Below are 10,688 nucleotides of genomic sequence, written 5' to 3'. Positions count from 1 at the left end.
TGATGCAAATGAACTATTATTGCTACTGGCCTAGGTGTGTTATTAACAGCTTCTTATTAACGTTACATATTTATCATAACGCAACGAGGCCCAACACCACAACATCTACTCTTCATAAACCCCACGCACACACGAGAACATCTCCTTATCTATCTACACTTAATCCCAACCCTCTTTCTTATTCTTAAACCCGAACTTATTTTAGGATGAATAACATGTAATTACAGTTTAATAAAAAACATTAGATTGTGGTTCTAAAAACAAACGTTAAAATCTTTTTAATTACCAAGAGAGGTCTGGGACAAAGAGAATTGCTAATTCTCTCGTTCATCGTTCAAATCCATGGCTGACTTGCTTTTGAAAGATAATAACCATCCATTAGTCTTAGGAACCAAAACCTCTTGGTGCAGCTCCAAGCAAAAGCTATGAACTCAATAATCTTTAACTCAACATTCTCACTTATCTTTCTATTACTCCTTTATCCCCTTCTATCCTCAACCCTCTATCCTAAATAACTCTCTAAACCAAACTGATCCGCAAAACATGTTAAAACCTCTGTGAAAATCTCATTCTTTATTAGCCTCATCCTTCTATTTATTTTCCTTGATCAAGGACTAGAATCAATTACAACAAACTTAAATTGATTTAACCTGAATACATTTGACATTAATATTAGTTTTAAATTTGATATATACTCTATTATCTTCACCCTCGTAGCCCTTTATGTTACATGATCTATCCTAGAGTTTGCTTTATGTTATATACACTCAGATCCAAATCTTAATCAATTCTTTAAGTATCTTCTACTATTCCTAATCACAATAATTATTTTAATTACCACTAATAACCTATTTCAACTATTCATCGGATGAGAGGGAGTTGGCATTATATCTTTCCTACTGATCAGCTGATGATTTAGTCGAGCAGATGCAAACACTGCTGCCCTCCAAGCAGTAATCTACAATCGCATTGGAGACATCGGACTAATCCTTAGCATAGCCTGACTAGCTATAAACCTTAACTTATGAGAAACACAACAACTATTCTCCCTATCAAAAAATATAGATCTAACTTTACCTTTACTTGGTTTAGTCCTAGCTGCTGCTAGAAAATCAGCGCAATTCGGACTTCACCCATGGCTTCCATCGGCTATAGAATGTCCCACGCCAGTCTCTGCCCTACTTCACTCTAGCACAATAGTTGTAGCGGGTATCTTCTTACTAATCCGCCTTCACCCTCTTTTCCAAGATAATGAACTAATCCTAACAACTTGCCTCTGCCTAGGAGCACATAGCACACTTTTTACAGCCACCTGTGCTCTTACTCAAAATGATATTTAAAAAAAAAATCATTGCCTTCTCTACATCAAGCCAATTAGGTTTAATAATAGTCACAACCGGCCTTAACCAACCCCAACTAGCTTTCCTTCACATCTGTACACATGCGTTCTTCAAAGCTATATTATTCCTATGTTCTGCTTCAATTATCCATAGCCTAAATGATGAACAAGACATCCTAAAGATAGGAGGATTACATAAACTCTTATCATTTACCTCATTAACCCTAACAATCGGCAGCCTAGCCTTAACAGGTATACCCTTTCTATCTGGCTTTTCCTCAAAAGATGCTATCATTGAAGCTATAAACACACCCCATGTAAACTCTTGAGCCCTTACTATAACTCTCTTAGCCACTTCATTCACTGCCGTTTACAGTCTCCGTATAATCTCCTTCACTCTAATGAATTTTCCACGCTTTTCAACACTCTCACAAATCAATGAAAATAACCGATTAGTAATAAACCCACTCAAACGTCTAGCCTATGGAAGCATTCTGGCAGACCTTATCATTACCTCAAATATAACACCAACAAAAACCCAAATGAAAACTATACTACCTCTTCTCAAACTATCAGCCCTCCTAGTAACAATCACAGGTTTTATATTAGCCCTAGAACTGGCCAACTTAACAAAATCACAACTTAAAATCAACCCAAAACTGCTAATTCACAATTTCTCTAATATATTAGGTTACTTCCCATCAATTATACATAGACCTATCCCAAAAATCAACCTACAATGAGCCCAAAATATCTCAACCCACTTACTCGACCTCTCTTGAACTGAAAAAATTGGACCAAAAAGCACAATTATCCAACAAACACCAATAGTTAAACTAACTACACAACCACAACAAGGTTTTATTAAAACCTATATTATAATCTTCTTTCTTACACTTATCTTATCCACCCTAATAATTATAATCTAAACGGCTCGTAACGCTTCTCAAGATATACCACGAGTCAACTCCAATACCACAAACAAAGTTAGAAGTAATATTCACCCAACCAAAACCGATATACCTCCTCCATAAGAATACAGTAACGCTACACCACTATAATCTCCCCGAACCATTTCCAAACCATTAATCTCGGCACCATTATATCAACCTCAACCCCAACCTTTCACACAATACTTATTAACATAAACAAGACCACCAAAATAAATAAGAACATAAACCAATACAGACCAATTCCCTCACGACTCAGGATAAGGTCCCGCAGCAAGTGCTGCTGTGTAAGCAAAGACAACCAACATCCCTCCTAAATAAATTGAAAATAAAACCAAAGATAAAAAAGGACTCTTAGACCCAACCAATAAACCACAACCAATCCCAACTGAAACTACCAAACCTAACGCAGCAAAATATGGAGAAGGATTAGACGCCACTGCTATTAAACCTAAAATAAAACAAACCATTAAAACAAATAGAATATGAGTCATATATTCCTACTTAGACTTTAACTAAGACTAACCATCTGAATAACTCTCGTTGTTATTCAACTATAAGAACCTAATGACCACAAACATTCGAAAAACACATCCCCTATTCAAAATCATCAACCATGCCTTAATTGACCTTCCATCTCCCGTCAACATCTCTATTTGATGAAATTTAGGTTCACTCCTAGGACTTTGTCTTAACATACAAATCTTAACAGGACTCTTTCTAGCCATAAATTATACCGCAGACATCACAACCGCATTCTCATCAGTAGCACATATCTGTGGAGACGTTAACCATGGTTGACTCATCCGAAATATCCACGCTAACGGTGCCTCTATATTCTTTATCTGTGTCTACCTTCATATCGCTCGAGGCCTTTATTATGGTTCTTATCTCTACAAAGAAACATGAAATATTGGAGTAATACTATTATTCCTATTAATAGCCACCGCTTTCGTGGGCTATGTTCTTCCATGAGGACAAATATCCTTTTGAGGTGCCACAGTTATTACAAATCTTCTCTCTGCCTTTCCTTATATTGGAGATACACTAGTACAATGAATTTGAGGGTGTTTCTCAGTAGACAATGCCACCCCAACCCGATTCTTTGCCTTTCATTTCCTACTTCCATTCGTAATTACAGCACTAACATTTATCCATATCCTATTCCTCCATGAACTGGCTCTAACAACCCTACAAGACTAAACTCAGATATAGATAAAATCGATTAGGCTTCTTTATTTTAATCTCTTTACTGACACTGCTAGCCCCCTTCCTACCAAACATTCTTGGAGCTTTTGGCCATGAGTGTCCACTGTCTCCTGTTGGAAAGGTTCCCACTTGTTGGATGTTGTTTCACGCACAGGCAGCTGCTCCCAATGTACTCACCCCATGTCCTTTCTGACTGAAATCGGCCTTCCCCCAGTCAAGCTTCCCGACCAAGCTCCAAACTGATGTCCTCTGGTATTGGCCATTGCCGCCCTGCGGAAAAAGCACTGGCTGTCCACTCTATCTATGCCCCTCATAATCTTATCCACCTCTGTCAAGTCGCCTCTCACCCTGCGTCGCTACAAAGAGAAAAGCTCCAGCTCGCTCAACCTTTCCTCAGAAGAAATGTTCTCTAATCCAGGCAGAATCCTGGTAAATCTCCTCTGCACCCTCTCCAAAGCTTCCACATCTTTCCAATAATGAGGCGACCATCACAGAACACAATACTCCAAGTATGGTGCAACCAGTGTTTTACGGAGTGCAACATCACATCGTGGCTCTTGAACTCAATCTCCAGACAAATGAAGACCAGCACACCGTACACCTTCTGAACCACCCCATCAACTTGTACGGCATCTCTGAGGGATCTACGAACTTGTACCCCAAGATCCCTCTGTTGCTGCACACTGTTCTGGTCGTCCTGCTGCAGGAAGGGTGTCATTAAACTGGAGAGGCTGCCAACAAGATTTATCAGAATGTCATCGGGCATGGAGCACTTCGGTTATAAAGAGAGACCGGAGAGGCTGGGACTGTTCTCCCTGGAGTGAAGGATGCTGAGGGGTGACCTCATGGAGGTTTATAAACAGATGAGGGGCATAGATTGGCGGACGGTCACAGCGCTGACCCCAGGGTAGGGTTGTGTAAAACTAGGGGGCAGAAGTAGAAAGTGAGAGGGGAAAGATTTAAAGGGGACCTGAGGAGCGACGTGTTCACACAGAGGGTGGTGGGGAGATGGAACGAGCTGCCAGAAGAAGGGGCAGAGGTGGGTACTATCATGACACCGAAAAGACATTTGGACAGGTACATGGACAGAAAAGGTTCAGAGGGATATGGGCCCAACACAGGCAAATGGGACCAGCTGAAGTAGGCAATTTGGTCAGCACAGATGTGTTGGGCCGAAAGGCCTGATTCCCTGATGTACAACTCTCTGACTTTGAGAGTGAATCAGCTATCAGGGTACATGGAAGTAAGGAGAGAGACAATGGTTGTTCCCCTGGAAGCAGGCATGCAGTAGATGGGCCGAAAGGTTGTCTTTGTGGCAACCAGTACCTGGTGGGAGAGTACTGAAGCTGAGTGCAGAGCGTCGGGCTGGGTCCAGCATTTATCTGGGTCATGTTGTTCTCGGTCAGAGAATCGACGGGAGATTATTGGTGCTCCCTGCTTGGTGACGGTGGAGGTGGGGTGAGGCTGGTTGGGGGAACAAGAGGCTGGGGGACATGAGCTGAACTTCACATTAACACTGAACATCATTCTGTCCCTCAGCCACAGACTCCGCAGTCGGTGATCCGTGTGTAACCCACACCGTCCTGGATCAGCCCTGGAGGAGAACGTATTGTTCCGGCAATGAGTGCACCCGCCGATGGATGGACGATAGAGATCTTGTGGTGGGGTGGTACAGATTTAACAGGTAACCTGAGGGTATATAAGTGAGAAATGCATCAGTGAAGGAGAATGTGTAACTTGTTCCGCTGCTGCCTCACTGTTCCCGGGACCCGGGTTTTCTCTCTGTGTGGAGTTTGCACGCTCTCTCTGTGAATTTAGGGACGGGGTGCGGAGAGAATGGGCCCAATTCCCGGTCTTTCTGCGGGTGAATAAACTCCCTCAGTTTAGGGGCTGACTCTCTGATTGTTGTTTCAGTTCCGGCGGACGGAAGATTCCCGAGACTGTCGTTCCGGTGAATCACTGCTCCAGGAGCCAGCGGACTGGTTAAACGGTAGGGTCATAGTTTACAACAGTGGGGCACAGATATTTCTGGGGAGGGTCCGTATGACCACCCAGATCCCTTCAGAGGATCCAAGACTCTCTGAGAGGTGTCCCCACACTCACTAAGACTGCGTTCCGGCCCTGGATACACATGGAGCCGGGCGCAGCTCTGGTTCCTTGATTTTTCCGGGATTTAGGCTGCGGACCCGCCCCTGCCCCCGTTCCACATTTGACCCGGCACAGTTTCAGCAGCTCCACTCATATCAGTGGTGAAGTGTCCCAGGGAGCTGGTCACGTCGTAGGGCCCCACAGTTCATCAGTACACATCAGGTGCGGGGCTTCACCACCTGTCAGTGCACATCAGGGGCGGGGCTTCACTACCTGTCAGTACACATCAGGGGTGGGGCCAGAGTTACAGTAAGAAGCCCGGCGACCCTCAGGAGCTCCCCAGCTGGAGCCGGCCTCAGGGACCAGGTGCTGCTGCGGGGAGTGTGGGGTGAGCAGGGCGAGGGCAGCAGCTCCCCGCTGACTAAGGCCTGACCGGACCTTGGGTTGTGACCCACTGCTTTCCACTGGTCCCAATTCACATTGCCGCTGTCCTGTGGGACCGGGGACATTTTACAGTGTTTGTAACCTTTATTCCAGGCGCCCATCCCAGTGTGGGAGAGGGGGAGGTGACCAGGACCGTCTGCTCCACCTGGGACGGAAACACCTGTGACAGGGAACAGGAGATCAGGGTGAAAAACTGCTCCAGTTACATTGTGTATCAGCTGAATCCGCCACCCTACAGTCACTTTGTGTATTGTACAGGTAGGTCACCGTTCCTCAGTGACACAGGGGTGGGTGGGAGTGGGAGGGGGTGCCTCTGGTCTGACCACGCCAGCGGTCTGACCCACCACAACTGAGCCCCGCACTGACAGAGTCGGGATTTCTCCCCATCACCAGCCCTCGGGCCCCAGCCTGAATCTCTACCCTGGGATTGGATCTTAGCCTTGGGCTCAGTGGCTCTTCTCTTCCGGCCCCACTTACCTGTGTGAGGGCCGTGGGTTTGAGAGCCTGGGGTTGGGGGATTGCAGACACGGTTTGTACTGCCTGTGGGTTCCTGACAAGGGAAGGTGGAGAGAACACAACCTGTCGGAGGGATTCAGCGGGTCGGGCAGCTTTTGTGGTGACTGAGGGATGGGGGAGGATCGGGGTCGGGACCCTGCATCAGTCGTGGTGAGGAAGTGGGACAGTTTGATTGGAATAGTTGAGGGAACTGAGTGGGAAGGAATGTGTGAGTTTGGTGGGAGGGAGTACAAGGTAAAACGTGAACAGAATGCAGAGTAAGGTGTCACAGTTTCAGAGGAAGTGCAGTACAGGCAGACAATAAGGTGCAAGGTTGGGAGACTGTGAGGTCAAGAGTCCATCTTATCCTACTGGGGAACTGTTAAATAGTCCAGTAACAGTGGGATAGAAACGTCCTTGTGCCTGGTGGTACGCGCTTTCAGGCTTTTGTTTCTTCTTCCTAATGAGAGGGGGAAGAAGAGGGAATGTCCGGAGTAAGTGGGAGCTTTGATTATGTTGGCTGCTTTACCAAGGCAGTGAGAAATTTAGACAAAGTCCATGGAGGAGAGGCTGGTTTCCATTATGTGATGGGCTGTGTCTGTTGTCCTGAAATTAATTTTCCCCTTCTGTCCGCTGTAAGTAATACAGTGCCACAAGGTCGATTCGAACAAATACCTTTATTAGCAGTGCATCGCTAGGAGAATTCTCTTCAGCACTCACTAAGAGTCACTTCCCGAGTTCTCCCCGCACAAAGGGCAGACAGACATTTATACAGGAATTGTCACGCACATCCCATGTAAACGGCGCCGCGAGTTTCGGTCAAGCTATAGAGCTCCCGATACAGCTATCACACCTCTTGCTTTAGTATAATTGAGTTATAATCAAGGCATTCAAAGGCAGGTATCCCCCTTCATTGTTTAGACCAAGCCTTCACCTCGATGTTAATTACACCCAGTATCGCCACCGTCTGACATAGCAGAATGGTTCATTACCCGAAACAAAGGCAGTTAACATACTTAACATTCCAACCTAACTAGTGGGCCAGCAGCTTGCTAGTCCTTGCTAGAGAAATATAAATGCATAGATATATATATTTTGTTTACCAGTTATAGGTATGGTTGCAATTCTTAACCCTTCACATCCTCATTCCCTCCTTTTTATCATTTCATGATAAACTATAGAGCGGCGCTGAGAACAGGGCCGAGAGCTTATTAATAAGGACCTTGCAAGAGGTATTTAGACAGGCCTGCACCACACAGCATACTATTATAATCACAATTAGTCCCACAGCTCCATGCAGCAGGTATGATGTCCACGACCCTCCCAATAGCCACCTCAACCGACTTGTCCCTCCTGTAAATCCCTGTCTAAAGCTATATACTTGCATCTGAATGTTCTGAATGGCATGGGAGATGTTGTACGACTCGTCTCACACGTTGGCGATACATTTGTCCCCAAGAATGCCACATACTCCTCCTTGCTGAGCCAACTGATGGTCCACAGTATACCGGGTCTGCTGAGCATAAAGCCGAAGTTCTTCCAGTTCCCGGTTCACTGCCTTCAGACCCTCCATAGTACTGTGTCCCAGTGCAGCCAGTCCACAAATAAGGTAGTTCCGGTTTTTTTTTTTGCTGCTGTAGTTCCTGCCGAACTCCCCTTGAGAGAGAGTACTCAGGAATCCATAGCCTAACGATCACAGTGACACAGGATCCCTCCAATCCTCACAGAACTCCTCTCTAACTGACCGCACTAACTTCGTCGGACATGAGCCTTCTGGGGGCAGGGGACAGTGACCGGACCGATCGTTCCTATTGCAAACCAGGCTGGCAGAGTGGGGGTGGCTGTGGTGTAAGTGCCATTAAAGAGGAACACATACCCTTCCTTAGCCCGGTAGCAGGTTACATTAACCGATTGCCGTGGACTGGGCATTTGAGAATACCAAGAGATCCCAGCAACATTTCTCCTATGCTCCCTCAGGTAATTCTCCCTGGTTAGCCATTCTAAAGAGACATTAGACAATCTCACGTGGGTCCCGTTCCCCTCCCCACAAACCCATCGTTCTCCTGCTGTTAACGTAACACACCTAGTGGCAGCGCACTCACAGCTAAACCATCCCCCTTTAAACCCGTAATTCCTCTCTGTACAGGTAGTGGTGGCTGTACAATTGCTAGCCCACAACCCCACCCTTTGCCGGTGAAGCAGTGGGAGAAGGACTGGTGGTGGGTTGTACTACTAGGTCCTGTTACTGTTCCTTGCAAGCATTTACCCGGCAGCACCCTCCTGTAAATTCCCATTTGTCGAACACACGTTGTTTTTGAAAATTCATACTTTAGGAGGGCCCTGGGGCTCCAGCTTGGTGTGGCTACAAAAAGGCCTTCCGCTGACTCTGCCAAGGGGTAACAAACGGTGCGATTCCGATGTAGCTGCAGATGTATTTTGTAAAACAAATTATCCTCTAACGCCCAGACAAGAGTACTGGTAACGGTGAGGAGTCCGAATTTTAAAAGTATTAACTTTCCTCCGAAGGTCATCGTTTACAGTCGCTCAGATGAATCCAGCGTTGCTGGCCTTTTACTTTCACGGCTGTCGGTGTTTGGAGTAGTATCTGGAAGGGGCATTTCCACCGAGGTCCCAGTTTAGGGCGTTCCCAATCCCGTATCAGTGCCGAGTCTCCGATTTCCAGGTCAGGCAATTCCGTGTTCTGCCCCTCAGTTGGTTTAAAGATACTCTTCACCTGTGAATGAAGAAACTTTAAAGAGGACGTAAGTTGTCTGAACTACCTTTGTAGTTCATCCCCCATGATATTAACCTGTGTGGGGGGTTGGGTGTCGGCGTCCCATGGGGTTCTTCCCGGACGCCCAGAGACGATTTCGGCAGCCGATACCCCAGTGGCCAAGTGGGGAGATGGAGGAAGCGGGGGGGGGGGGGGGGTGATTCTCATATGGTACAATGCTAAAGGGAGAAACTTCAACCAGTTTAGACCTGCCTCTGACACTAATTTGGTTAGTTTATTATTAAGGGTGCTGTTAGCTCTCTCTACTACACCCGCTGATTGAGGGTGGTAGGTGCAGTGGAACTGCTGTTCGATATGCAGTGTCTCGCACAATTCCTTATTTATTTTCCTTATGAAGTGGGGGCCATTGCCAGAACTTATCTATCGGGGTACCCCAAACCTTGGTATAACCTCTGTAAGCAATAACTTTACCACTGTTGAGGCCTTATTGTTGGTGGTTGGAAAAGCTTCAATCCATCTACTAAATACATCAACAATAACAAGACAGTACTTGTAACAATGTACACGCGGTAATTCAATAAAGTCGAGTTGTATACATTCGAAAGGACCACCTGGCAAGGGGGTTTTGCCTGGGGTGCACTTCACCCCTTTCCCACTGTTGGATTGCTGGCATATCAAACACGACCGTATTTCGCCTTGTGATGCTTCCTCCAATCTGGGGTGCCACCAGGTACGTAATAAAATGTTACTCATTCTCTCCTTGACAAGGTGGGTGTCAGAATGTAGGCAGTCAATAAGCATTGGTAACAAAGAATCAGGTATACATACTTGACCGACTGGAGTAACCCAGAGGCCATGTGGCGCAGAGTGCGTACGCCCGTGCGCCTTGCACATTTGTTTTTCTGAGTCAGGGGCGTCCCCCTGTAAGTGCTGCACAGTGACCATGTCTGGGGTGCCCTGTGTTGTTATTGTTGTCTTGCAAACAACTGCCAGTTTTTCCGCAGTCGAAATTATTTTAGACCCCTGGTGTGCTTCCAATTTAGCCTCTGTGTCTGCCCTGTTATTAACCTGTGTTACTAGGGAGGCATCTGAGAGGTGAGCCGAGCATTTAATGATGGACAATTTGTTAGGGAGGAGGATGGCTGGCTTGGATGAGGTTCTTTACGTAGCGAGGAGCGCTACCTCGTATCGGTTTAAGCGGGCCTGGGTAAGATGTTGAGTCTGATGAGAGGTCAGGAGTGCCGTTACATTATGGGAGGAATAAACAACCACTGACTGTTGCAGGGCGATTGGCAAGGAACCAGAATGTTTGCAGAATGAATCTATTGGATGGGTTATTCCGTCAACTGCCTCTCTCCGAAGGGGGTACTGTGGGACGGAAGGCAATTGTGCTCCTGGTCTTACACGGATTTGGACTGGTGTCACTGGG

General features: G+C 46.2%; 1 pseudogene; it reads left to right on the top strand.

Moving 5' to 3' along the window:
* The first annotated feature begins 425 nt into the window (after positions 1-425).
* LOC127577093 (NADH-ubiquinone oxidoreductase chain 5-like) lies at positions 426-2,268 on the top strand (annotated as a pseudogene).
* Positions 2,269-10,688: the final 8,420 nt, after the last annotated feature.

Source organism: Pristis pectinata, chromosome 13 (genome assembly GCF_009764475.1).
Source record: "Pristis pectinata isolate sPriPec2 chromosome 13, sPriPec2.1.pri, whole genome shotgun sequence".
Classification (NCBI taxonomy): Eukaryota; Metazoa; Chordata; class Chondrichthyes; order Rhinopristiformes; family Pristidae; genus Pristis; species Pristis pectinata.
Note: the sequence above shows the minus strand (reverse complement) of the source record. Positions and strands in the feature narration are given on the sequence as shown.